This window comes from Amblyomma mixtum, chromosome 8 (genome assembly GCF_055824585.1).
Source record: "Amblyomma mixtum isolate Tamu chromosome 8, ASM5582458v1, whole genome shotgun sequence".
NCBI classification, from domain to species: Eukaryota; Metazoa; Arthropoda; class Arachnida; order Ixodida; family Ixodidae; genus Amblyomma; species Amblyomma mixtum.
The window spans coordinates 27621086-27627085 of record NC_143019.1 but is presented as its reverse complement, the minus strand read 5'-3'; the positions used below and the strand labels follow the sequence as shown (position 1 = coordinate 27627085).

Here is a 6000-nt window from a genome sequence, read left to right as displayed (position 1 = left end):
AACAGATATAGTTTTGATGCGCGCAAGGCCCTTTCTTATTCTGGGCTGCAGACCAAGGGAGAAAAAAAATCACTTCTGCCTTCTTTTTCGAAAAGAAAAATGTTAAGACCTATTCCAGCTCAGGTCTGATGAGCATTATATGCAAGCAATCAAACATGTAAAGGAGCTGCCTTAAATTCATCAAGCAGGAAATCTACACTTCTAAAGGCTGATGTACAAGCTAAGCAGCATTGAGCTGCAGGAGAGTTCCCGAGTTGCCCAGCGCAGCATAGTACAACGGCATTTTCGATCCCGAACAAACTCCGACGTCTTAGTACGTTTACAAATGATTAAAAGACAGAAATACGGACCTCGTTGCACATTTTTGCGTATGTATGCTTGTGCTTGTCACTGTAGAGAGAAAAGAAGAGCTACAGGCACCGGTGAGATTCGAACTCACGATCTCCTGTTTACTAGACAGGCGCTTTAACCAACTAAGCCACGGCGCCGACGGAACACACTGCAAAAGCGCCATTCTCAGATTGTGAAATGAGGTAGCACGAAGTTGCGTCACTGTGTGCGTCGGGATCGAATTATAGCTTCAGGTCTTGGCACCAGCCCAGCGAGAGCGCCTGTCGCGAAGAGCGTCTCTTGCGCAATCCACCTCAAGCGCCAGAGTGCACTAAAGACCGGCTCTGGCTAGATTTTTTTTTTTTTTGGTGGGGGGGGGGGGGGGGAGGAGGAGTTTTTTTCAATAAATAACTGGGGAATGTCGGATAGGCAAGTAAAATGAAAAATGAGAGAAGGTGAGGTGTAAAGAACAAGTTGCTTATTTTTTCATGATGCATTATGTTGCTAGTATCTTTTTTTTTTCGGCGTGCCTACTTCGTTCCCTGCGCCCACTATCTGTTTTCTTCCTGTGGGATTGCGCCTTTTGGGGGCCGCTTCATATTGTGCATAAAACATACCATATGCATAAATAGCCCAACGAAGTAGGCTGGTTTTGAATGATTCTCTCAATTACTTGTATATTGTACCTGTCTCCACCTGTCCTTTCTGCGTGTCCCCTAACCTCTTTCATTTCATTTCTCCAGTCCGCCTACTATCCCTCTATTTCCGCTGCCCCTGCTCAGGTGCTTCCTGTAGCGATGGCAGATGCCGAGCCTAGCAGAAATCTTTTTCCTTTCTTTTATTATTATTTCTAAATAAACACTACTACATAGACTTCCTTAAGCGCATAAAACGTTCCCGCGCTGCTTTTAGTGTGAAAGTACTATTCCGATGTGTAAAACCGCGAGCGAGGTCTTGCTTTGTTTGAGCGCTTTTTGATTTTTTGATATTTTGCCAACTGAAATAAATAAATGGAGATAAATAAATATTGCCGCGACGGGCATTCGAACCCGTAGCCGATAATTTCTCGTGCTAAACTGCAACGCACTCTCGCACTGCACATTGCACATCGTCTTCCTCATCAACTAACACTACTTTCAAAAAATGGAGGGCGCTTTAAGTTTCGCCTTTAGGAGTAGAACACAACAGCGTGTTACAGCGCTGCCAGGGAGTCCACGGAACGCCATCGCCCGTTCGGCGTGACGCCTCACCCGCTGGAAACACCTTTGAACGTAACGCATTTTCGAGGAAAGGAAGCGGCGCAGTGATTCTCTCATATCTCAGTATACACCCGAACCACACCGTAAAGGAAGGAAGGAAGGAAGGAAGGAAGGAAGGAAGGAAGGAAGGAAGGAAGGAAGGAAGGAAGGAAGGAAGGAAGGAAGGAAGGAAGGAAGGAAGGAAGGAAGGAAGGAATAGAGAAAAATGTGCTGTAATGAAGGAAATGAAAATTGGATGTGAGCAAAGGAAATGACGCAGTAACCGTCTCGCTTATCTTGGTGGACACCCGAGCCGCGCGTGATGCCTTTTTTACGCAGTCCCCGATGATAGGTCGCCGGTTCGAACCCCTGCCGTAAGCTAGGCTCTAACTTAACCAGTAAGTGAATGCTGCACGAAGAGCTGAATCGTATGACACCATCCGGAACATTCTGCGGCAAACATCTGGCATGATACGATTTTTTCCGACGCGCGGTGCTCACGACTACTACGACGCCGATGGCTTTTACACCGAACGAGCTGTATACGCTGCCGCGTAAAACATGCAAAAGCTTTGTGAGGAAAACAATGGCGCAGCAATTGCTGCACTAGCCATGGACAATCGACCAGTGCCGTCAGGAAAGGGGTAAAAAGGGGGGTGAAAGCAGGCGCAGACAAAAAGGCTGGTTCATGGTTCGTGGGGTTTAACGTCCCAAATTGACTCAGGCTGTGAGGGAAGCCTAAGTGAAGGACTCAGGAAATTTCGACCCCCTGGAGTTTTTTAATGTGCACTGACATCACACAGTGCACGGGCCTGTAGAATTTCGCCTCCATCGAAATTCGACCGCCGCGGCCAATCGGGTCACCGAAAACAAGGTGTGGACTTTATCTGCTGTAGTGATGCTCGGGATTATTAACGGCCTTAATTAGCGATAACGCCTAATCATAGTCCAGGATCCCGATATAGTGTATCCGTTCGTAGCGCTCAACGCAGCAGATCACTTCAGTGTCGTAGAAGTGAAAAGTGAACACTGTTTTCATATCCCAGGCTATGTCATCCATCCGACAAGTGCAGCTACTGTGGCTAGGCATTAAAACTGCACCCGCAATGGCATGCACACCTTTAGCCTAGTAGTCTTGAGGGTAGGCGTTGTATACACTAAACAACACTTCACTCCACGCGTAGTGACGCTACGCAGCAGACTCGAGAACATATCAGAGTTCAGCATAAGCCATTCTTCATACTCAGCCACAGACTACACATAGCCAGGCCACCTTCAGTCTATTTTGTGGAATCGTGAAAACACCCCTGCGCTCGATGCAGTTCCAGCTAACATTGGTCAACTGCAAACAGTGCATCACTTTTTTTAACTGCCCGTTATATAGATGCTTGCACTGCGGGGTGGTGTCTTTTTCACAAAGTGCAGCCCACTTTAAATGCAGGCCAGTTTATGTGACAGTCACAGTGTCCTGAAGACGCTGCGACAGGTATATCTCCGTGCCAGCAAAGGCAAAGAATGGTGCGACTAACGTGCTCCATCACAGGGTCGCTGCTTAACCGTTGATTTCATGTGGGCTTCGAGGCGATGATCATCTGATCGCCGATGCGGCACTCGAGCCCACCCATACCTTACTTTATGCCCGGACGCACGCAGTCACCCTCAAGGAGTACCGGCTAGCCAGCTTTTTGCCTGAAATGTTTGATGCTCGGCTGTGGCATCGAAGCTCTTGGAGGTTCAAGCCTTCCTTCAGCATGTTCAGTTATGGGGGCCTCCCCAGAGTTGTCCTGTGGTTGTTTCGTTGCTGCTGGCTGCTGCTCAAGCATGCTCATGCCGCCTGGTGTACTCGATAGGTCAGCCCCATGTGCTGTCATAATGCCACGAACAGAACGTCCTGGTATGCGTTCGGCTAGATGCTCTGCAGCAGACTCTGGTGGATTCGAGGCTGATAAGGCAGTGCAGGATTCGCCAACTGGTTGTCGAAGCAGTGTATCACGTCCCAAGACGGACATTGAAGGCGAGCCGCTGCTTGAAGAGTTACCCGAAGAACGGCGCAGTGACTAGTCGGTTGGTGAGCTTCCGTCATTAGGGCTTGACGAAGATCCATATGAAGACCCAGAGCCAGTTGATAGGGTTCCATCTTCTACACCTGGGCGCCTGGTTTGCCGCTCCAGCTCAGCCAGAACTGATGCTGCGCGGCCACCACGTCCGCAACATGCATGCAACTCCTCCTCTCCTCTAAGGAGGCCATTATTAGCTGCCACAAGAACAGTGCGAAATAAACTGTTCTTAACAGATACGCCTGCACCGAACATGTTGACGGTCGTCTAGCGGTGCTCTAGTTGCGTGCGCGAGCTTCGATCTCGCCTGTTGAGCCCCTTAGTCTTCGTCATCTTTCAGTTACAGCTAGTGATTTTGTCTGTGATGCTTCAAGAGCAAACATGCAGTTAGTCCCTGTTAAATAAATCTGAACTATAAGCATATTGGAGGTCAGGTCTGATGTTTATTATATGCAAGCAGCTAAACATGAAAAAAAGCTGCGTTAATTTCTAAAGGAGAAATTCTAGTTTCTAAAGACTGATGCATACACTAAGTTGCATTGAGCTGTGGGCGAACTCCTGATTCTTGCAGTGCTACATACTACAACGACATTTTTCCCCTCCAATAAACTCTAGCGTCGAAGTACTACAAGTGATAACAACGGAAAAAATATAAGCACACAGGCACCGGTGAGATTCGAACTCACGATCTCCTGTTTACTAGACAGGCGCTTTAACCAACTAAGCCACGGCGCCGACGGAGGCGACCGCGACAGCGCCGTTCTCAGATTGTGAAATGAGGTAGCACAGAGTTGTGTCACTGTGTGCTTCGGTATCGAATTATAGCTTCAGCGCACGGTGCCGACACCGAAGGCGCGTCACTCACCAAGAGCATATCTTGCGCAATACACGCCTAGCACTAGAGCGCACCGGCAGCCAGTTCTCGATATTCTTCTTTGCCTTACGGCTTTGCCTAATAAAGCTATAAAATGTAGCGCAGAAATAAAATAAAATAAAAAACTGGAGACTGAGACAAGAACTTTTTTTTTCTCACGAAGCATTCTCTGTTATCGTCTTCAGGCATCCCTAATTCGTGGCCTTTGTGCAGTATCTATTTCCGTATTGTAGAGTCGCACCTTTATGTTGTCACCGTATCATGTGAATAACGCATACCGTATGCATGCACAGCCAGATGAAGTAGGCTTGGTTTGAGGATTTCCTAAACTGTCCTCAACTACGACAAACTTAAAAGCGTTTTCTTCCACTTATTTAGACGTAAAAGAGTTTACTGCGCTGCTCTTGATCACAAACAGAATGAAATTCTGCTACTTACCATTTTCCTACAATTGTTTATGGGGCACAATTGTTCATGGGGCACACCAGCGTCCTATGTGTCTTCCTTGTGTCCTCATCTTTCTTCGCGCTGTACATTTCCATCATGAATCACCAACACCAACATGCCCAGACTGCCACCTTAGTAAGCAGTAAGGAAATAAGCGGCTGATGACTGCAACACGTAAAGCTGCGAAAGCAGCCAGATAGACCAACCTCGCTGCTGAGGCCAAAGAAAAGAAAAACGAGAAAGAAGTGGTGCACCAGAGCCAAGGAACCTGGCCATTACCCAAGCGCGTCAACCACCGCCTATGACTAGCGGCAGGACAAGTAATAAGGGGCAGATATTTTCTTTATGCGCCGAAGGAACAGGGGGGAGATGGACCTTGAAACAACACTGGCCAGTCAGTTTTTTAGCACAAATCTTAAAGACATGCACTGGGCAGTGCACAACCCCCCCCCCCCCCCACTCCCCCACCCCACTCTCTACCTACCTCTGTAATAGTTACCCGTAAATCGTCATTTTCCGGTCCAAATGTCGTAGTTATGCGCCGTTTCTTGTTGTGGGCAGCAGATAAGGAAACAAAAAAAAATTACTCTCGACCTGTATTTTTTCGGCGAGAAAAATAAAGACAAAGCATGCCAGATTTTTTCAGGCATGCGAACCTGTGTCCTAAAAAAAGTAATGCTATTTTTCCACTGAATCAAAACGAGAATAAAACGCCGTTTCTTTAGATCAAGAAATAAAGAAAACTTGCTGGGATTCCCGCACTCCTACTCCCTCCCTTTGTGGAGAGATAAAGCGATAACGCTAACTTCGTGGCAGCGTGCCCTTCGGAGCACATTCTAGTTGCATGCTTTATTTATGTATTTCATTATTTATCTCCTAATATATTAATTTATACTGTTTTATTTTTTTTGAAGCACGGCAGTCATTGATGACTGTGGAAGAACAATACATGAAAAAATAAATGCAATACAAGGCAGTCATGGACATGCAATACCAATAAATACGAATTTAGAAACACATGAAAGTGCAAAAAAAAACAAAAGGAAAAAATTGC

General features: G+C 46.9%; 2 non-coding genes across 2 annotated transcripts; both read right to left on the bottom strand.

Annotated features, from left to right (window-relative positions):
• Nucleotides 1-414: 414 nt before the first annotated feature.
• Nucleotides 415-488, bottom strand: TRNAT-AGU (transfer RNA threonine (anticodon AGU)). The gene has a single exon. It is a non-coding gene; the product is annotated as a tRNA-Thr (tRNA).
• Nucleotides 489-4286: 3798 nt separating this feature from the next.
• On the bottom strand, nt 4287-4360 carry TRNAT-AGU (transfer RNA threonine (anticodon AGU)). Its single transcript has one exon. It is a non-coding gene; the product is annotated as a tRNA-Thr (tRNA).
• Nucleotides 4361-6000: the final 1640 nt, after the last annotated feature.